The sequence below is a fragment of the Ursus arctos genome, unplaced genomic scaffold (assembly GCF_023065955.2).
Source record: "Ursus arctos isolate Adak ecotype North America unplaced genomic scaffold, UrsArc2.0 scaffold_14, whole genome shotgun sequence".
In the NCBI taxonomy this organism is placed as follows: domain Eukaryota; kingdom Metazoa; phylum Chordata; class Mammalia; order Carnivora; family Ursidae; genus Ursus; species Ursus arctos.
The window spans coordinates 41,067,104-41,090,346 of record NW_026622808.1 but is presented as its reverse complement, the minus strand read 5'-3'; the positions used below and the strand labels follow the sequence as shown (position 1 = coordinate 41,090,346).

The following is a 23,243-nucleotide window of genomic DNA, read 5'->3' as shown; positions in this document are numbered from 1 at the left end:
ACAATTCCTTAAACACGTCTGGGGATAATTCGTGGTTGGAGACACAAGCAGAAACAGAACGGCCACAGGAAAAGAAGTAAACTCCCTTGCTCTACTGAAGGCGATATGGTAATGCTGACCCCTCAACAGTGGCCTTGTTTTGTTCTTTGCATGATAATAATCACTCTCGGTTCTGAAAGAGGAAGGAAACTCACGACTGAGTGCCCTGGTGTGTTATGCTCAGAGAAAACCAGTGTGTCATGCTCAGGCTCGACCCCTACTCACAAGCAGGCAGAATAATGCCCCCCAAAGCTGTCTTCACCCTAATCCTTAGAACCTGTGACTATGTTAGGCCATGTGGCAAAGGCAGTTAGGTTGTAGATGGAATTGAAGTTGTGACTTAGTTAACCTTATTATCCTGCATTACCCACATGGGCCCAGTGTAAACAGAGGGTCCTTGTAAGTACAAGAGGAAAGCAGAAGAGTCAGAGGAAGATATGACTACAGAAGAAGAATCCAGAGATACCCCCCACCAAGTCAACATTTGCTGACTTTTTGAAGACGGAAGCCAAAACCCGAGGGATACAGGGGGCCTCCAGAAGCTGGAAAGGGTGAGGAAACACATTCTCCCCTGGAGCTTCCAGAAAGGAATGTAGCCTGCCAACATCTGGATTTTAGCCCAGTCCAGTGAGACCTGTGTTGCTCTTCAAGATAATAAGACAACAAATTTATGTTGTTTTAAACCCTAGGTTTGTGGGAAGAGGAAACATGCAGTGAGATGAGGTGAAAAGCTAAGAAGAGCCTGCCGGGGCAAGTGTATAAGCTGCAGGGCTCCCCTTTCCTGGCTGAGTGTGACCAGGGAGACCCAAGTGTGCACGGCTTTCAACCATCTTTCCTGCCACTCAAGGATCTTTCTCATGGCGCAGGTGCAAAATACGGGGGTACAAAATACATTTCCTGACACAGGTGAAGCCGTCCAAATTATAGACAATTTAACACAAAAACAAAGAGCCTGCTTCGGATTCAAGTAGCCAGAGTTCTGCAGACCTAAAGTGCCCAGAAAAATAGCTTCTCTTCCTCTTTTGCTTCATCTAATAGACAGCTTTTGGAAAACCCTAAGGGTTATAGCTAAGTAAGATGGCATCCCTTTTCTCTCCTGCGTCCTCACCCGGGCCAGTGAGATAGGTGTGGGGAAGCGAAGGGATAGCCAGGGGAGGCGAGAGCTTGCAGAGGACACTCACCCCCACCAAGCTGCAGGCTGCTCAGAGAAAACACAAGTGATTTTTTTGATCAGTCCTGTTTAAAGACGAAGACAGACTTAATGGAGGAGAGAGTTTGCTGCTCTCTGACCTTGGCTGTGTGTTTTTCTCTGTCCTCTGTCAAGTTTAGCACTAAGAACAAACAATTGCCGATGAGCTGGAGCATGAGAATGCAAAGGGCAGACAGCAATGAGCTAACTCCAAGGTGAGGCAGCCTCAAGTCCTAGGAAATGCAGCTCACTTATACCTGCCCAAGGGAAGAGGGGCTGGAGAGTTTTCAAGGCATTCACAAGGACTGCGGTGTGCGGCGTGCGCTAGGCACGTCTGTGTGTGAGCTGTGTGATCTCGGGCAGGTGATTCAGACTTCAGAACCTCTCTGGTCAGGTCAAGGAGGGAGGTCATAACTAGCCAAGAGAGTACTGGTGGGGTGTTCTGGAAAGTCTTCTTTGTACCAAGGAGTAGGGGGCTCCCTCCAGCTGGCTCCAGTCAAGGGAGGGTTAGGGACAGATGTGAGGACGGATATACACGGACCCTCACAACACCCAGGAGCAGAAGCAGAAGCTCTGATGGATTCTGGATTCCAGACTCCTGTTCATTCCAGGAACATCCTATCTGGAGTCTAAGAAACTTTTTTCTTTTTCTTTTTGTTTTGTTTTGTGGTTTAATCTCTTCATGGATTTTTTACTTTCTTTTTTTAATGGAGACAAAATAAACATATAATAAAATACCAATTGTAACTGTACAGCTCTGAGTTGTTTTTTTTTTTTTTTTTTTTTTTTTTTTTTACACAGATCCATGTAATCACCAACCACATCAAGGTATAGATCAGGAGTCAGAAAACTCAGGCCTGTGGGCCAAATCCCATCTGCCAATTTTTGTAAAAATAGTTTTATCAGAATACAACCACACTGCTGTTTGCATCTTGTCTCGGGCTATTTGAGTAGTTGCCACAGAGGCATTACAGCTTCAAAGCCTACAATCTTTACTAGCTGCCTGAGGAAAACTTCGGCAGACCCCTGGGAGAGAGCCCACCTGGACCTCCCTGCTCAGTTGATGCCCTCCCCCCACCAAGAGAACCACTCTTTTGACTTATATTACTGTAGGTTAACTCTGCCTGGTTTTGAACTTCGTATGAACGGAAGATTATAGTTTTTATTCACGCAACAACATCCATGTTGTATGGCTCTGTCACTCCTGAGCATCAATGGTGACTTGTTACACCGTAGGCATCCTCTGCGCGGTCCCACTGACGGCAGAGCGCTACCCTGACACTGCCTCCCATAGGGTCCCCAGGGCACTCCAGGCTCTCTCTCTCTACCATGGTGGTTCCTGACTCTCTTTCTTTCTTTCTCCCCCATTCTCTCCCTCTCTCTCTCTCAATCACCTATTTCTGAGCCATAAATATCCCTGGAAACCTGATCAGAGCCAGAGACCTTCTTCTCAGATAAATGTCCCGCCAGAACATGCCCAGCTAAAGATGAATTGTTGTTGGTTTTTTACATTTTTCTCCCCATGTTAGTCACAGAGATGTGAGGAACCCATCTTGGATTTGTGAAGCTTTGCCTCTCTTAAAAGAAGGATGGGAGAGAGAAGACCCTGTCATCACATAGATTCACCTGAAAGGGTAGGTGCAGGACATGTACCTCTCTGATGGCGACCAAGGGGTGGAACAGGATACTCGCTGTTCTGAGGACCTGTGCCGGGCATCTATGTCCCCTGGAAGATGCAGGGACAAGGCACTGACCCAGCCCGCTAGTGGCTCAGTGATGCTCAGGTCCCCCCTTCAGGAACTACACAGGCATCATTACAGCAGGACAACAATGGCATCTGCTGCTGACTATGGGGACCAAGCTTCAACCAAGACTTGGTATGGGAGGAAACCATCAGCAGCAGTGGAGTGAATGGTTTCCAGAGCTTCCCTGGCTTGGATGTGGGAAATGGACAGAGCCCTTAGGAACAGGGTCCTTAGGGGAATCTCAGGGTTCTTGGACCACTCAGGGGGTGATAGAGCCTTAAAATAGTGATTGTGAATCTTCAGCCAAGGAAGTGAGTAAAGGGGAAATTAATCAGCAAATAAGAAATGCAATCCTACTTTTACCTCAAATTCGTGAAGCAGTTCATACCATTTATACACATAAACCAAGAATTTCCCACATAATCTAAATGGGTTCACGGACCCCAGGCAAAGAGCCTCAGTTTAATATGCTATCCTTTCTACTTCAGTGCCCACTGAAAACAAGCAGAGCCTTTCTGTGCTTAGATTAAATTCCCAACAGAATGTTGTTAGTCAAGTTAATATTTTTCATGAGGCCACACAAATCCTGGTCTCTGACCATTCCATGGATTAGTTGTCCGTAGGTCAGGCTCTCAGCCACAGTTTGGATCAACCATGGTGGCCAGGGGGAGCGGGGGCAACAGGGTCCTGTGATCTCAAACATGGCTCCCCTGTGCAGTGGGTTGGGGGCTGGGGGGTTTCCCTGAGAAGGAGCTGTGAGCAGGGCAGTCCCGGAGGCTCAGAGATGCTGGACGGAAACTGCTTAGTAAGTACAATGCTGGAACCAGCAGATGGCCAAAATGGGAGCTACAATGACGCTGATGAGGAAGATGTGAGTCAGCCCCTAGAGAATCACCTCTTCTGGAGGACTTTCCTGCTGTTCTTCATCTCAGTGATGCTGATGGTGCTGGTCCATGTTGAAAGCAGATATTAAATGTACACTGGTTGACAGGCTTGTGGAACATGGTGTGTGATGAGGATACACATTTAAGGAAATTAGAGGAGGGAAATTAAAAGAGTCCCTCAAGTCATTAAAATACAGGTAGTTTGAGGGTTTCATTGAAAAATGAATCGCTTTAATAAATACTTAAAGACTAAATAAAGATATTGCACAGCAATTTGAATAAGAATATTGTTTGAACAATCATAGAAGTTGTTCCTTTCATCTCATAAATTTATGTAATTAAACTAATGTCACAGTCTGCTCTTGCATGGTGGCAACATGACAGAAATGCAGAATTTTTACTCCACTGCTGGCTAATTAGGATGACGTGTGATTCTACTTCTTATTTTCAGTGTTCTTTTGGATTTTGTGCTCAAACCCCCTTCCTCTTTCCAAACCTGATGTCTAAGTAGCTATAAATAGGCCTCCCAAGCCAGGACTTGAATGTGATTTGGCTCTATTCTCTTTTCACCTCAAATTAGTTTAGGCGTCAGTAACAATTCAAAGAGAGTTAACAAAAGATAAAACCTGAATTCTAGAGAAGGGGATGAAGAGGTCTGCTTCATTCAGGACTCAACCAAGAGGGACATATTACTGGTTCCAGGGGGAGAGAGAAGTCCAGGCAGCTTTGGATTTTATTTTTATCCTTTTGCTTTGGGGAGTTTCTTTTAGAGGAAATATAATTTTCTTCCCAAAGTGGCAGGATGTTATAGAAAAAGTCTGTATGGTGTCTGTATGTACAATAGAAAATGGTATCTGTGCTGTAACCCAGCACACACATCAGTTATACCATCTGAGTTCTGGTTTCCTCATCTGTGATGTGAAGGGCATAAATGGATCCATCCCCCCCATTCATTCATTTGCTTAACCTGCTAGCATTTCTGAGTGCCTAGAACATTCAGGCACCGATGAATAAAAGGTAGAGTTTGGCTTCAAAGAAGTCACTAGTTGTGAAGAGAATACTGTGCAGAGGTTAAGAGCCCAGACTCTGGAATTAAACGATCTAAGTCCCAGCTCTCCCCCCACCACACTATCTTACAAGCTGTAGACTCTTAGATAAGTCCTTTACCTCTCTAAACTGTTCCTTTACATTTAAATTAGGATATTAATATGATATCATAGGACAGGTGTAAAGGTTAAGCAAGGTAATACCTACAAAGCACATTGCCTGACAGATCCATGTGAGCTGCTAAATTGATAAATGTGTTTAAATTGCTCTAATATAGCTACATAAGTAATGCTTGAGTAACACTAAGAAGGGAGCCATTCATTCTTTCTTGGATGAACTGAAGTAGAGCAGGCAGATTTTTAGAGGAGGTGATATTGAGTTGGATTTTGTAGGATGAGTAGGAGTTTACAATAGAGAGAGGGAGATAAGATAGTGAGGAAAGAGGGGACCATATGTGAAAATGTACAAGGAATGAGTAGTACTGTTCAGGTAAAACCTTTGATACGTGCAGGGAATGGCAGAGGTAAATCTTAAAAAGTAATACTGGGACTATTTTATAAGCAGCATATCAGTCAGAAAGCTTTTAGTTGCAAATTATAGCTTGAACCAGCCAAACTATAAAACATGTATAAAACATGGATACCTAGAGAGTCAGATTGGTCTGATATAAAGACCTGATCATATCACCAAGGAGCTGATTTCTTTACATTTCTACTCCTCTCTTTTGTAATATCTTCTTTGTTCTAACACCAGAGGTCCCTCATGGTCACAGAGTGGCTGCCAACTACCAAGGTTATATGCTTCCCAAGTAACATCCAAGGGAAGAAAGAAAACCTGCTCCTGAGACTATCCAACAGGAGTCCTGGGCTTTATAAAGACTGACCCACCCCTGAACCAATCTCTGTAGCACAAAGGGACAAGGGCCAAGTGACATAAATCTGTGACACCTTAATCAATCATTGTGACAATAAGTATGGGGTTATACTTTTGGATGAGAGCAGTCAGAGCCATCTTTAAAAATGAACAGCTGGTCTTTATATCCCACATAGCTGCTACAAAAGGGGAAAGAATGGGATGGTTGTAGAAAGACTGACCACATGGTTCATCCAGAAGACTTGCATGCCATGATTTAGACTTGGTTGTTTACATCGGGGACAATAGGAAGTCACTCATAGGCAAAAGCCCACATTTTTAGAAAGAACTCTGGAGGCAGTTTGGGGACAAATTGGGGCAAGGAGGCCAGTTGGTACCTAATTCATCTCTTAGGTACCCTATAGAGCAAGCATCCTAACTTCGCTAGGCAAAGAGGTATTCTGGGCATCTACCATGCCTCTCAGAAACCCTCCTTCTCAGGCTGCATTCCAATTTAGTGTGTTGAACAGCTCACAACTCCCAAGCTGCCAATAATAACGGGACAATAGCGGTTATGAAATTCAGTGTGTTCTAAATCACCTTAAAATCTATCCTCTTGAGTTTTGTCCTGAAAATCACTTGCAGGACACACAAGAGCCAAATGAGAGAATGAGGTGTTAGAGGTGGCACAAGGGAGAATATGACAGCCAGGGCCCTAGAACCAAATAGGCTCCCCAGACTCACATAACCCTGTGAGTCTGCCCACACCTCTGAAAAGCAAAGAAGAAATAGTCCCAACCTCGTAGGTCGTTTATTCACCCAATTGGCAAATATTTCTCAGAACCAACCATGTACCAAGCCCCATGCTAAAGCTCAGGAGAGAAACAACTGAGCGAATGTCTGTTGTATGCTTAGCAGAGTTCCCCTCAGATCTGGGTGAAGAATAAAAAGGAGGCGGCAGATCCCTAGGACACCAAGCAAATGGAACCTCTGGTGATCAGGAAGGCATGCATTGAACGCCTCTCATGCTAACACCAGTGAAGATTTGAAGGCTGTCCAAATCTTCAGAGGCTATGGCCAGAAGGCAAAGTGGTCACAGATGGAGCATTTATTTGCTCCCGTGGTAAAAAGAAAAATATTCAGGTTCCTCACTGTTCTCCTAATTCTGGAGTAACCTTGGAAATCCTCTTATTTGAAACCCATCATCATGGCACTTAGATCATGTTTCAACAATACCCAAAGAGAAAGGTTTTTCACTTAAGAAAATCTAAACTGCTTTGATGACTTGGATTTTTCTATCCTTTAAACTCAGGACTGAAATGATATATTCAAGGTTATATGTTATGGGACAACTTGAACAAACTCACATTTTAAAAATGGATTACTTTCCTACTGTGCTGTGATCACAGCAGTGCTTCCTTGGTTGTCTTTCAAATGATGGCTTCACCATCACTTCTAGAACCCTAATGAGAAAGGCTTAGAAATAAACGAGCTCCGTGCAATATGGCACGCAGACAGGCTTCCTCCCATACAAGAATGTGCCTCTGTTCAAGGGGGAGGCACCCACACATACATTCTTCCCTCCAAACACTAAAGCTAGGGAGAAGATGGCTTAAATTGCTGTGATTTGTGATCAAGAAATGAATATGTATTTTTATTGCAGTATTCATTATACAGAGCACAACAAGTTTTGCTTAAAGCAATTCCTATATCACTTGATATGAATGTTATATTGTATTTTGCAATGCACAACTTCTTGAAGAAATATTTTACAAAGAGATTAAAAATGGGAGGTTTTAATGTATGCTTCTAGCACTCATAGATAGAACCAGTCTATTTCCATCTTTCTCCCTGGAGCCACTTTGACACTGGGCTGACATGTTGGTGACAATGCTTCATAAAAGGAGGCTTTTGCGTTCTACCTTATACATATTCTGGTTAAAGTACAGAGCCAAAAATTGAATGAGAGAACTCATGGAAAGCAGAAAAGGCTAAAGGCAATGCTTTTATACCAAGGTATTGGAAGGAAAAGGTATATACCAAATGGCATTATCTTTAGAATGAAATGATTAGATGAATTAAAAGCTCCTCAAGTAGGTGCAAATTAGGACACACAAAAAATAAACTTTTTCCCACCAAAAATTTGTGTGAGCCCGTATCTAGGGCTTTCCGATCCCACTGTTTGTCCGGCCTAACTTTCCTCTCTTGCTGAAACTAAGTAGCCCCAGGACATAGCGGTCTTTGGTTCAAGCAAAGGTGGCCACTGACCAAGCCTGGCCTACTTGCAGGGTGGCCAGACACCATCAAGAAAGTCTGGTACAAAGGGATCGGCCCATTAGCCTAGAAGTTGTCTCCCTTCTCAATAGAAACTGGAAAATTCCTAGAGGACTGGAGAGTAGGCCATGAGTGGAGGCAGAGCAGCTGGTCCCCTCAGCAGCATGGTACCAGACCTAATATGCACTTTGTTTAAGTAACAAGCCGTCTCTGCTCTCAGCCTTTTGGATGGGGGTTGGGCTCATTATACCCTAAGCTCCAGAGGTTGACATGTGATCTAGGCCTGGTCAGGAAGAGTCCCACACCACCTGGCCCCACTGGTTGATTCCGGGATGGGTATGTGACCCAAGTCTGAAGCTTTGGTTGCAATTATTAGGAACAGAACTTCCCTTCCACAAGGATAATGTAGGTCTGGAGTTGTTAGGGTTCTAGGGAGTGACGGGAGCCAGGCTGAAAGCTAAGCCAATACGTCTGAAAGATGGAGAGACAAGTTCTGGTTAACATCATGTGAGATCCTAGATGTAGCCATACTTGACGTTGTTTAGCTATGAACTTAAAAAAATTTCTCAATAAACTACTAATTTTATAATAGTTTCAGATTTACAGATAAATTGTGAGGATAGTCCAGAGTATTCCCATATACTCTATACCCAGTGTCTTCCATTGTTAACATCTTATAATAGTATGACACATTACACTAAAGCCCATATTGATACATCACTAACTGAAATCCCTGCTTCATCGAGATTTACTTGGTTTTTAGTCATTGATCCTTTTCTGTTCCAGCATCCTATCCAGGTTACCACAGTACAGTTAGTCATCATGCTCCTTTGGGTCCTCTGGACAAAGGCAGTTTCTTAGACTTGCCTTGTTTTTGGTGACCTTGACAGTTGTGAGAAGTACGGGACAGGTATTTTGTAGGATGTTCTTCAGTTGGGATTTCTGATGTTTTTCTTATGATAAGACTGGTTTATGGGTTTTGGGGAGGAAGGCTGCATAGTAAAGTGCCATACTCAACACATTTAATCAAGGGTATGCCATCAACATGACTTATCATTGTTGATACCAATCTTAATGACCTGGGTGAAGTAGTGTGTTTTTAGGTTTCTCCACCATAAAGCTACTCTTTTCCCCTTTCTATATTGTACTCTTTGGAAGGAAGTCATTTTGCGCAGTCCATGCTTACCGCAGGGGGTATTATGCTCTATCTCTTGTGGACAGGGTATCTACTTATTCTGGAATTCTACCACGTAGATTTATCTCTTCTCCCTCATTTATTTATTCAATCACTTATTTCTGGTGATTGGTATGGACTCGTTTTATACTTTGGTTTTTAATTCAATACTTTCAATTTATTTTTGTGACTCAAATTCTTCCAGCTTTGACCTTTGGCTTGTTTGTTCAGTTGGCTGCTATGTCCCCTTGACATTCCGCATCCTTGAATGTGTGTGTGTTTGTGTGTGCGTTTGAGTTTTGAGCACTTTCTTACTTTCTGCACTAGAAGATGCTCCAGGCTCATTACTGTACATTCTCTGCCTCAGTTCTAGAATTAGTCAGTGCTCCATGGAGCATAGTTCATTTTATTGGGGAACAATATTAAAAACAAAGATCTGGGCATTGGGTGTAACTATGGATTTTTTAATTACTTGAACCCATTCATCCTTTCCTTTTCTTCCCTTAAGTATTTTATTTGAATTTTCTATCACTAGAGACAATTTTTAAAAAATTAATAGAGATACAAAGATATAAAACAGAGCTCAACCATCTCCACTCACCTTCTCAGTTTTAATGCAGAGCAGCCCTCCTCTAAACCCTCCCCTTCCAGCCCGGGCAGCCTTCTCCCCATCATCGGAGCAGGGACAGGCTAGAGCCCGCGCACCACACAAGCCACGTGCTTGTTCTGCAGCAACACACTGGTGCTGGGCTGGCCTAGGTCTCCTGTGCATTGCTCGCTGCCTTCTCCATTTTTCTCTTAGAAGCCTGTGTTCTATGTGTTCATCCCCCCACCCCCTCCATGTTTGATGACCTCAGTTCAAGCCCCTTACAGCAGAGCTGGCTTGGAAATCTAGTCCAGCAGGCCACAGATACAAACACTGCGCCACCCTTGCTTCCACTGATAAGCTGGCGGGTTGAGGTGCCTGCTACACAACGCAATTCATGTCTTGGTGCTCCGTTTGCTGAGTGAGGCCCCCGTCCCTTAAAATGTTATATTACAGGTTTCTTGAAAACTTAAAAACCTTTCACTAGCGGGACTTTTTCTCCTGCTATTCTGTTCTTTTTCTTCATTGAACATATTTGCAATGACATGTTTATTTTCTATTTATTCCATGCTTTTACTCCTCAGTCCACTATGAACTTCACCAGAGAAGAGGAAGATCTGTTTTATTCCTCACTCTACTCCAGTCTCACCCAGCACAGTGCTTGACACATAATAGGCACTCCAGAAATAGTTGTTCAATGCATATATGAATGAATGAATGAATGAATGAATGAATGATCAATCCTGGACCCACAGCCTCCTCACTACCTTAGGATCTGGAGATACAAGAAACCAGTTCATATCTCACCATAGAATATGACAGAATGGTGTCAAGGGGACCCTGGTAAGGGAGTAAGTGATGCCATGTAGTTTAGGATAGATGGAGGATCAGAACAGCAAGGGGAATAAGGCCTCCCAGCCAGGCTTGGAGATGACTGCAGTTCCCCAGGCAGACACAGGAGCAAGAATGGGAGTTCTGAGAACAGCATTCCAAGCAGCAAGTTAGATATGAGCAAAGACAGGGAGATGTCATAGGGTTTGCATCAAGATGAGAGGCCTGGAGTAGCTCTAGACAAGGGTGAAAGAAGGGGTGGAGGGCCTCAGGGTGGCCAAGGTCAGCCCTCAGGGAGTACATAGCAGGGAAGTCACATATTCTGATCTGGGTTTCAGAAGGATATTTCAGAAGGAAGTAGGGATGGACAACAGAGTCAGGAAACCTGATTGGGACATGCTGTTGTGGGCTCGGACCTGGTCACTGGGTGTGGGAGGGGGGCTAGACAGGCCTGACACTGGGGCCATGTCCGCACATTTCTAAACAGTGGCAAACACCAGAGTATCTCCTGAGGGGGGACAGTATGTACCTCTCCCTACTCCGTGTTCTAGAATTTTATGCTAGAAGCTTGAATTCAACCATGATGGGAGTACTCACACCACAAAGATTGGCAAGCACTTAGGGCTTTCTTCCTTTTCTTTTCTTGTTTTTTTTTCTTTTTTCTTTTCCTGTAGAGCCAAAATACCACTGCCAGAAAATCAGTCAGCAATTCTGAAAAAGAAAAAAAAAAGAAAATGTATTTATGCTTTGTTCTCTTTCCACTGCTTTTGGGTCAGGTTCTTAGGTGGGTCTGCACGTGGGGGAATTTGGAGTAAATTGGCTGCATAAGAGGTACTTGGACCTCATCATCATGAGGAGAAAAGTAAGGTCTATCTTCTTAGAAAAGAGGACACAGTCTAGATTTAATTCACTGAGTCTGTTCAGTGTTTTCTTGCAATTAAACATAATTTACAGCTAATAATTTCTCTTACTCTGATGGAGGTGGAGGGGAGAAAGAGAGGGAGAATGGGAGAGAGAAGACAGAGAGAGACACAGGAAAAAGAAAAAAAAAGGAAAGAAAGGAAGGGTGAGAAAGAAAGAGAAATAAAGAAAGTGGGGGGCAAAAGGGGCAGGCAGGCTGTTGTCCCTCTGGCACTATGAATTATGCACCACATCCTTGGGGCTCTCTAGTCATTAAAACAAAGCAGCAGCCTTGGACACTGAAACCGTTCTATAAGCCAACCCAACCCATTGCTTAAATGCCAAGTAATAGATGCTATTATTACCTGTCCTCCATTTTACAGATGAGAAAATTGAGGCCCATGGAGGTTAAATAGCTTCTCCAGTCACCCTCTTAATAAATCACCGAGCTAGGTTTGGAGGGGGGACTTGAATTCAATTTGTGTGACTCCATGGTATGCTCTCTTCACTACTATACAATAAGGCTTTCACCCCCACACAAAGCATAGTGTGGTTCTCAGTGAGTACATTTGAACACCCACTCTGGGTGTAGAGTCATTGTGAAGAATAGAGAAAGTGTCCCTGTCCTCAGAAACTGGCCCACAGTGCATTTACAGACAAAATGAATGACAAGGTGGGGGCCTGGGGACAACACCCAGGCCCAGCTGACGGGTGCTCCTTGAGACTGGGGACTGTGTCCTTTTATCTTTGCATTGCTGGTACCAAGCACAAAGCCCGGCCCAATGCACATTTACTCAGTGAACAGCACGAGCTTGTATTTGAAGGGTGGATTAGATCTTTCTTGCCAGAGAGTAGTCTAGAAGTCCTTGCAAAAAGGGAGAAAGGCTGAGCCAAAGGTTTGCTGTATGTGAGGAACAGAAAAGGAGCCGACAGGTGCATCTGGAACAGACTGTCACTTGCTGCATCCAGCAGGACACGCCGCCAAGCCCTGCCCGGACTGTTTGTTCCAGACGCCCTTCCTCCAGCTCTGAAGTCCAGATCACAGCAGCAACGCCACTCGCAGTGAGTTACAAAGCTTCTGATGACTGAGGAGCTCCTGATGGATCTGCCCAGTTACAGGCAGAGCTTCTTGGCAGGGGATTAACAAAGAAGGGAGAACAAAAGGATATTTTTAAACTCTGATTCTTTGGTCAAATAGATACAACAACTAAGAATGGCAAGAGTGGCTTTGGGTGATTTGAAAGCAAATATTTCTTTTTTCCTTCAGGTTCTAAAGCATAGAGCCATCTTTCGCTCACTCCACTTTGCCTTCTCGATGTAATCAGCCACTGAGTCTTATGTGTTTGTAAAATACATCTTGCAGCCACCCTTTCCTTCTGTTTCCATTGTCTTGGCCTAAATTGTGGTTGGATGTTTGCTCAAAAGCCCCCTTAGAAATCACAAGTGTGGATCCCTTGTTAGGGAAACAAGAGCATGAAGCCCAGGGATGGAGTACTTTCTGGAAATGACAGGTTAGGGCAGAGTCGGGGCCACGACCAAGCACTTCCCATTTGCAGGAATCCTCATTATTTTCAAATTGCAGGAATCCGCATTATTTTCAAATGGGTCAGCCAGGGTTTTTGGCCTTAAGTAATAGACACAGACTCTGATGACCTTAAGTGAAAGAGACTTAGTGGAAATATATCAGAATGGCAGGGGCCTCAGACTCTGAGAAAAGCACGGGCCATGACTCATGCTGCCACCATGTCATCAGGACATGCTGCCTCTGCATTATTGCTCTTGCCACAATGCAACAGTGATGTTCTGACCTCTAACTGTCCCCTCTCTGGCATCGAACGCTTGAGTCCAGGGGCAGTGCTTGATTGTCCTTGCAGTGCAAAGTACACCCTGGAGAGACCCCCTGGACCAGACTTCCCTCAAAGGGACATGGGGGAAACAGGTGAGGCTATGGGAAGGGAATGGATGCTGGCAACAAGAATACCAAGAAACTGAATGCTGCCTTTCTGGGGGGTGGGGTGCCTTCCCTAATGAACCTTCTGCCTCTGTTTTTCAGAAGCACTTGGAGTTCATCTGTCACACAACTTCATACAATTTGCAACATGTGACTTCAAAATCTCCAGTGGCATAAAGATAAGAGCCCATTAACCACCATTCAGAGCCTGCTTCATACCCTCCCCCCACTTTACCGTCATCTCCAGTGGGACCTCACCATAGCTGTCCTCGAACCCTGTTCTCTACCTCATTTAGGCTGGTTTAGTGGTAGCTACTGGTCCCATATTCACCTCTTTACTCATGTTATTCTTCTTACCTCGAATGTCCTCCCTCAGCTCTCAGCATCATCCAAATCCTATATGTGATTCAAGAGGCAGTTCAAGTTCTACCTTTTATGACAGGACCTCCTCAAACAGTCTAACCAACACAGAGAGATGTCTCCTCTGCACCCTTACCTTTACCTCTCATTTGACAATCGTCTACTCTCTCCATCTTAGTGCCTGGCCTAGAGGAGACTCTCAGCACATATCTGCTGAATGAATGAATTGAATCTTTACTCACCCTTCAAGGCCTAACTCAATGTCATTGCCTCTAAAAAGCTCTCCCTGATCTCCAGGCACAAATTAGTCCCTTGCTCTTTGAGTTTCCATAGAATTTTGTCTATAGCTGCCCTACAATACCTATTACCATGCTTACTAATCATTTGTTTGTCAACTTGTTCCTCCATTAAACCATAAGATTCTCATAAACAGGAATCACACCTTATTCTTTTTTGTACATATTGTATCTGGCACATTCTACACCTGTGCTGTCTGATATGGGAGTCACCAAGTACATGTGGTTATTTAAATTTAAATCATAACTAATTAGGGGCACCTGGGTGGTGCAGTCGTTAAGCGTCCGCCTTCGGCTCAGGGCGTGATCCCAGCATTCTGGGATCGAGCCCCACATCAGGCTTCTCTGCTAGGAACCTGCTTCTTCCTCTCCCACTCCCCTTGCTTGTGTTCCCTCTCTTGCTGGCTGTCTCTCTCTGTCAACTAAATAAATAAAATCTTTAAAAATAAAAAATAAAATAAATAAATCGTAACTAATTAAAATGAAATGAAATAAAAGATTCTCTTCCTCAGTTGCACTAGCCACATTTTAAGTTCTCAAAAGTCACATGGGGCTAGAGCCTCCAGAATTAGACAATGCAGATCTAGAGCATTTCCATCATCACAGAACATACTAGTGGACAGTGTTTTACCCAGCATTCACTCTATTATAAAAACAGCCATCATTTGAGAGTTCATTGTGCTCATGCATTGTGCTAAGTGTTTTATGTACACTCATTTAATTCTGAGGACCACACTCAAAGGTTAATACTAGGATTATCCTTATTCTATAAATGAAGAAACTGAAGCACAGGAAAGTTAAGTAATTTGGCCAAAGTCATACGATGAGTGGATGGCAGGGCCAGATTTTACTATTCTCATAGGCAAGTCTACACCCATAACCACCGTGCTTTTGTTCAAGGAAGTACAGTATAGCATAAATAAAACGGCCTCATAAGTCCCAATTCAAATTCTAAGCCCCACCCTCACATGTCAGCTATTAGACCTTGGAAAAATTAGTCATTTTCTCCCTAAAATGGAGATAATCCTAATCATTTCCTAGGTTTATTGTGAGGATGGGGTGAAGTAATGTGCATGATGGGCTTCATATAGTGTCCACCACACAGTAGGTTCCCAGTGGATTTTAGCCATGTTCTTACTCAATGTTTTACCCTCCAGGGTGTTAAGAACTTCTTAGTTGAGTTTTAGGTATATAGTAAACCTTCACACATATTATTTTATATGACCAATCCTTATTCTGAGATATTACCCTTTGTTCTTTCCCAGTATTTTTTAATGTGGCTTTTACAAATCCATCGACTAACTGCCCACTCAATTTGTGTCCTGTTGTTAATGTAACATGACAGGGGTGGAGGCTGGAAATAAATGTTACCTTCTACGCTAGGAAACAAGAGTTCTACAGAAAGGAAGGAGTGAGCGCAGGAAAGTGGTAGAGTTTTAACAGGAGAATTTCAAGCATCAACCCTGATAGGGGTACAGGGCCACCTTTCCTCCTTAATGACTTAGTCCTCTGGACTGCTCGAAAGAAGGCAAACCTAATTCTTACTGACTTGACAAGAACTTGCAGTGACTAATAAATGCCACAGTTCAGGCAGGCTGTTACCATACCAACTGGAAGGTCAGATGAACAAACATCTGAGAATGAATCGAATTACACAAAATGAAGAAGAAATAGATCTACTGCAAGGTGAGTGAGCAATAAAAGGATGAGATGGTTGGGTTTCCAAGGACAAAACACTTGGTAAAACAAAACAAAACAAAACAAAACTGTTATCTCTCTAGGCTCTGTATTGCTTTTTACCAACAGGCTGCTTTTTCACATCTCTGGGACTCTGTTCCTAAACGTTCCAAAAGAAAATTCTGAATTGGGAGAGTTTCTGCACAAGTATCAGAAAATCTACCTCAAATGAGCTCAAATAGTGTCAAACTTGGCCAACATTACTTGAAGTCTGGATGTCAGCTAGAACTTGGGGTTGATACGATCTAGTGGCTCCAGCTCTGTTCTGGGGTTCTCTCAGGTCACCTATTCTGTGTGTGTGCTGGCTTTATCTGGAGGCTGAAAGGGAGATGGTCTGTCATTATCCTGAATTTCACATCTATCCAAGGCCCTGGGGTGGACTGGATTATTGCTCAAAATATTTATCACCCTCCCCATCACTCCCAGGAAAAAGCAGACTTTCCCAGTCCATTGATGTTGGGCTTGACCATCTGATACACTATGACTTCATGGCAGATGGGCTTGATGTAAAACTTAACCATGTGACTTTCTTTGGCCACTAAGATGTTGGTAGATGTGATGGAGCCTAGGCTTAAGCTATATTATGTATCTCCACTGGTGTTCTTACAACTCTGCCATTGCCTTGAGAACAACATGTGTAGGCTAGTTCACTAGTCCTGGGAAGAAATGGGAGACTTTGATATAGAATGCTAGCTAGCTTAGCTGATTTCTGGACTCATTAGTGAGCCCAGCCAATGTTAGGAGAACTGAATTGCTCTAATTAGAAAGGCTTGGACCAACTAAGTAGATGCTTATTGCTCTATGGTGTTGAGGTTTTGTGGGTTTTTGCTAAGGCAGCATTTTTGTGGCAGTAGTTAACTGATAAAAATATATCCAGATCAAAAAGGGACTCTCTTCTGAAATTTTTCACGTAAGATTAAGACAAAGTTGTCTTATAAGCACCCAAGAACGCCTCTCCTTTCATCTAATTGGTCCAAATTGGGTCACATGCTCAATTAATGGCAAGGGGGGTGGGTTTTATCCTCAGACAAATAAGGTCTTTTCTTGGAGGCCAGCTGCCCCTAGTACATGAGCCACGTTGAGAAGGAATGGATATCTGAAGAAAATAAGAGATCTGTTTACAGGAGGAAATGGGTATTAAGATGGCAACATCCTCTATCCCTACCTCTCTCTGGCCTCAGGGCAAGCCTGACTCATCTATGAAACTGCCAGAGCCCTCTAATCCACCTTCCTCCTTGCTCTTTCCTGTAGAGTCCAAATTGGAGGGCTCTCTTGGTACAGAAATGAGTATTTTCTCGTGTATACACGAAAAATGAGACTGAAGAGAAATTAGGGAATCCATCCCATTTACAATAGCACCAAAAATCATACGTTATCTTGGAATTAACTTAACCAGAGACGTAAAGGATCTATATTCTAGAAACTACAAATCACTCTTGAAAGACATTGAAGAAGACACAAAAAGATGGAAAAATATTCCATGCTCATGGATCAGAAGAATTAACATAGTTAAAATGTCCATGCTACCCAGAGCAATCTACACTTTCAATGCTATCCCTATCAAAATACCAATGACATTTTTCAAAGAACTGGAACAAACTTTAAATTTGTGTGGAACCAGAAAAGGCCACGAATTGCCAAGGAAGTGCTGAAAAGGAAAAGCAAAGCTGGGGGCATCACAATGCCGGATTTCAAGTTGTACTACAAAGCTGTGATCACAAAGACAGCATGGTACTGGCACAAAGACAGACACATAGCTCAACAGACCAATGGAACAGAATAGAGAACCCAGAAATGGACCCTCGGCTCTTTGGGCAACTAATCTTTGATAAAGCAGGAAAAACATCCAGTGGAAAAAAGACAGTCTCTTCAATAAATGGTGCTGGGAAAATTGGACATCTACATGCAAAAGAATGAAACTTGACCACTCTCTCACACCATACACAAAGATAAACTCCAAATGGATGAAATTCCTTGATGTGAGACAGGAATCCATCAAAATCCTAGAAGACAGCATAGGCAGCAACCTCTACGACATCAGCCACAGCAACCTTTTTCATGACACAACGTTTTTCATGATAGGCTGGTGATGGGTAGTAAGGAGGGCACGTATTGCATGGTGCACTGGTTGTTATACGCAACTAATGAATCATCGAAGTTTACACCAAAAACCAGGGATGTACTATATGGTGACTAACATAATATAATAAAAAAATATTATTATAAAAAAAAAGAAATGAGTATTTGCACATTACTTCTCAGGTAGCCTCAAGAGTTTTGCTTTCAACCACTGAGTTTTGGTTTCAATGCAGGTATAGCAAAGTGGTTGAAATCCTGGACTCCATAGTTAAATCTGGCTTCAAGTCTTGGCTCAACAATTTACCAGCTCTGTGACCCAAGGAAAGTTATTTACCTTTTCTGTGCCTTATTTTTCTCACCTGTAAAATGGTCAATAACAGTATTGACTTTACATGTTGTTGGGTGAATGCAACAGTTAGTAAATACTAGTGAGGTTTTTGTTTTGTTTTGTTTCTCCTATGAGAATGATTGGGAAGATTTTTCCATAGCAGGCCATTCAGCACTCATTCAGAGTTTGAGGTGTGTTAAAATTGTCTAGTCAGACAATGAAATATTCTTCAGAAGTCAAGGAGGCATGTTTCCTCTCAGGAAAGCAAAATAGAGTTCCACAGTGAGTCAATAGGGAGAGAAGACATAGCTTGTCGTCCTCTCCCAGTCCTGCTGTTAGTTCTGTATTTGGTCAGGCCCCTTTGGGTGTCTGGTAATGAAAATCTGCTTTGGCTAGGTTAAGCAAAGAGAATGTCACTGCGTAGGACATCGACTGTCTCATGGAGCTCCAGGGCAGCAATGCAGAGACTGGAACCAGAGCCTAAAGCATCATTAGAATAGTTTGCATTCTTCTCTACCTCCTCCCTGCAGACCATCTCTCTCTGCTATCTTCACGTCATAACTTGGTGTCTCCATTTTTGTAATGTCATACTTCCTGTCACTCTCAGAAACTGACCTCCTGTCTCTTAGTTCCATTTCCAAATTCTGGGGAAAAGACTCTGTTTGGCATTGTTTGGATCAGATATCCCTTCATCCCTGATGTTACTGCCAACCTGGATGCCAGAGACCCACCTCTAAAGGGCAGGTACCATCTCATGAGAAAGGGAAAACTGCAACCTGGGCATGCATTTCAAAAAGAGCCCAGTAATGTATTTGTCCTGTTTAAGAATGGCAATCTCTGCCCAAGCCCCAAACCGCCCCTGCCCTCTATAATTCTTATGCAGGAAGTCTGGAAAGTGATGTGTAATTTGGTCTGTTTGGAAAGGTCTCCATATGATTCTAATGATTAACAAATTAAGGAAATTCTTTCTTGGAACAGTTACAATATGGTGAAAAGGAAGGAAAATAAGATTTGGAAAAAGAGGTTAAGACTGAATTTTTCAGCCCAGAGAAAGTAAGACGAAGAATCTTTAAGCATACAGAAGGCTTACCTACAGATATACCCAGCTGTTTTCTGTCTCCACAAAGAGCAGTACAAAAGCAGGAGGTTAGATATAAGAAGTATTTCTTAATAGGAAAAAAAATTTTTAATAGAAGAGCTCTGTGTCTCTGGGGAAGTCTCAATGTGCCTGAGGGTGCATATATAGGCCAGCTGACCTTTCAGAAAGCTATTCATATAGAGTCTATAATCCCAGGGCCAGAATCAGAATCAAACCAGGCTCAGAAATAGAAAATCAGCTCTTCCAAATGGGGCTCCAGTTACCCAGGAAAGGAAAGGAGCGAGGAAAATGTCTCCTTCTAACCTTCTCTAACCCCTCTACTGGGCTCAAATTGCACACTCAATTCCTTTAAAGGACAGGAGACATATCTGTGGTTTCATTCAGTAAGCAAGGAAGGTGGTGGTGGCCCCAGCCCCATCTCCTCTCATCTCCCAATCTTGACTCCAGGCCTAGATACTTTCATGGTCCAGGGGCCCCTCTTCCAGACAGACATGGCCTGGTGATCAATGTGACAGTAGTGGTTACTGTATGGTTTGGCCCTGCTGGGACTACAGGTGTTTCCATGAAAAGGGGAAGCCAGGGGTGGCATCAGGCCACAACACATCATCCAATCAAGGAGGCAATAACCAGGGCAAAATCTGCTGACTCCTAATTCTCTCACTCTGTCATTGGAGACCCAATTGTGCTGTGGTCTGAATGATTGTATCCGCCCCCTACACCCAAATTCATGTTTGAATCCTAATCCCAATGTGATGGTACTAAGTGGCAGGGCCTTTGGGAGGAGATTAGGTCATGAGGGCAGAGCCCTCAGGACGGAGATTAGTGTCCTTATAAAAAAGGCCCAAGAGAGCTCCCCTGCTCCTTCCTCCACATGAGGACACAGCAAGAAGTCAGTAGTCTGTGACCAGAAAGGGGCTCTTATCAGAACCAGCCATGCTGGCACCCGATCTTAGACTTCAAGCACTCAGAACTGTGACAAATAACTTTCTTTGTTGTTGTTTAAACCTACCCGATGTGTAGTATTGTGTTACAGCAGCCAAAACGGACTAAAACAATCCACCTCTTGGCTATCCATCTGATGGGACTTTTGTTGTCAGGGCCTATTTCTTAGAGGCTTGATGCGGACCTGTCAACTTTCCCTCTTGCTTTTCTCTCTTCTCCAGGCTGCAGCTGGTAGGTACACTGACTCAGGCTTATTCTCCAGCCATCTTGCTACCCTCCCCCCTCCTCAACTTCTGTTGCTGGTAGCTGGACCGTGGTAGATACTGGGATTTAAAGCTGTGAAGGAAAAAGGAACCAGAAGGTCCCATTTGGATCTTAAGTCTTTACCAGAGCTCAACAGTCAAACAGCTATAGATAAAGTGGTAGCTTTGAGCATGTTCTTGTTCCTGGGGTACGTAATACTCTCCAGAAACTCACAGGAGAGGGCAGGCGGAAAGTGATTGGCAAGGCGGGATTCTAGCATTCCTGGATCCGAGGGGTGGGGTGGGGGGTGCGGTAATCATCCCATTAAAAACCCAGCAGAGTCAAAGTTTGTGAACACTACAACTCTAGCTCTCTGGCTAAGGCATTTGGGGAACACTGCGTGGTTGTTAACTGTACTTTCTTTTCACAGTATAAAACGACATTTGGCATTTGTTTTTCTCATCTTCACCTCTCAAGGGAAGAAAGAACTTCAAAGATCTCAAACATCAAAGAATATAAGCAAATTAACCTGAAATTTTGGAGCTATGGCCTATGCTTCCTCCTGCTGAATCACTGTGGATCGTTTTCTGAACTTCACAAAGGTACCTCACGAGGAAAGGGGAAAAGAATGGTTTCCCCAAGTGCCAGCCCAGATGGCCAGAGGGCCCTAGACCACTGAGTTCTTCAACGGAGCTACAGCACTGGGGGCCACACTTTGTCCCGCTCACCGCCCTTGCCTCCAAACATGCCCTCAGGACCAAGAAAGGAGTTTCCCCAAGGGAGTCCCAGAACTTGCATTCCTTGAAATTTTTCTCAGGGAGTCTTTCTCAGTTCCAACAAGCTTGGGAAATGTTCTGTCCATGTTCTCCTTTCACCCTTGTACATTCGTGAGACAGTTGAGCAAATTAAAAGCACTGAGAATTTGTACAATCAGATAACCCTTTTTGGCTTTGTTATCTCAGAGAATATTGCAGCTTATCTTACCACAGAGCTCTTTTCATTATTTTTAACACAATTCATATTAAGATTCTGTGAAGCCAGCATTCTACCAAACACAACTTAGAAACACTGGCTCATACCAATGTCTTTAGTTCAGAAAAGGAAGCATCTACCTTGCACAGATTCTCTGCTTCCCCCCACCTTATTTGACATCTGTTGGTCTTGCTGTAATACTTGGACTATAGATTTTTACTGTTTTATAAAGTGCTCTTTACTATCAGTTTTTCATGCCAAATTGGCCTCATGATTAGGGGCTTGATGGTATTTCAGGCCATCTAGACATGGTTCAGCTTTAGAGTTGGGGCATTTAAACAAAGCCCCAAGAATCTTTTTATAAAGACATATGGATCTAAAAAGTTAAGGCAACAATCTCTTTAGAAGCCCATTTAGAAAAACTTGCTACCTTATTTCACTACTTAGTTAAAATACCATGTCTGAAGAAAATATATGTAATTTTCTTTGTCAGTATCAAGAAATGACAGTAATTGTAATTTCCATGAGTGGAACAATCTGCTATGGGAAAAATGTGAATAGTCTTAAAAGTCTAAATCCTTTACAGGGTGTGGCAATATCCTATAATCTGTCTGTTGGGTTTGAATGCTTTCTTTTAGATTCTGCCGTATTTATAATTCTATTCACAGCTCCAGCACCCCTGTTTTGAATGTGTCTCCTGGAATAGAAATTTGGAGCCATTTATTGCCGAGGCAGAAGAGGGTGAGAGGTAATCATTCCTGACTCGTGATCGATAGGGTCATCCTCCAGCCTATCAGAGACGCCCTAAAAATGGAGGGTGGCAAGGGTGATTTTTCTCCGCTTCAGTTCAATACGGCTATTACAGATATGTAGGCACTAAATTAGAGACGCAGGTGTGCTCCGGGGTATACATCATGTTTGGCTCCTTGTGGGGTAAGCACTCCGGAGCAGACAGAGAAGCGACCACACATCACTCGCTGACACAATGTTGGCAAGATAGGTTGATGACTATGTGGTGGTCAGGGATGGGGGGCAAGCCTAGCTGAGAATGTGGGCAAATGGGGAGGGGACTAGAAATCGGTATTTATGGCAGAGTTTATCCCCAAAGTATAACTCTGACAAACAGTCTCAAAATTGCCCATTTATTGTTTCTGTCAGACATTTTAGGTCTGCTGAAAGGAGGCCTGCTGATCCTGACAAGATCAAAATGACCCTTGAAACCATTTGATAATGGGCTGAACTCACAGTACTTCGCCCTCTCTACACGGTGCCTGTCTGCCGGAATGTAAGCAGCAGGAAGGGCAAGCGGCTCGCCACAAAATCCACGCAGAAGCGGAAGCGCGTGGCTTCCCAAGTTGGAACGTCTTCGGTGAGAAATTCTCCATGTCCTGCGCAACATTTCACAGAACACTGTTCGCTTTAAGCCCCACGGCCGCTGTCACCAAGGAATACCTCAAGCCTTTTCTCTCAGCATGGAACAGTTCACCAGAATAAGGTCATGGAGGGTTTCCTCCAGCGCTGACGCAGTGAGCTCACGGGGCAGGTTGGCCGCAAACTTCCCAGGGATTTTGCAGAGGAGTTGGACCGGGCAGGCGCCGGAGGACTCCTACAGACAGCGTACAGAAAGAGCTGCCTTCTGCTGTGGGGTCTGGACAAAGCTGAACCACCTTGAGGCCCAGCCCAGTCTGGAGTTTGGGTCAAAGGACCCACAACTG

The 23,243-nt window shown here is 43.6% G+C and overlaps 1 long non-coding RNA gene across 1 annotated transcript in view; it reads right to left on the bottom strand.

Moving 5' to 3' along the window:
* LOC113256511 (uncharacterized) overlaps positions 1 to 23,243 on the bottom strand; it is a 640,192-nt gene that overhangs the window by 311,860 nt on the left and 305,089 nt on the right. The window contains exon 7 of the long non-coding RNA XR_008959101.1: positions 11,219 to 11,332. This is a non-coding gene — a long non-coding RNA (uncharacterized LOC113256511). The remainder of the gene's footprint in view (positions 1 to 11,218; positions 11,333 to 23,243) is intronic.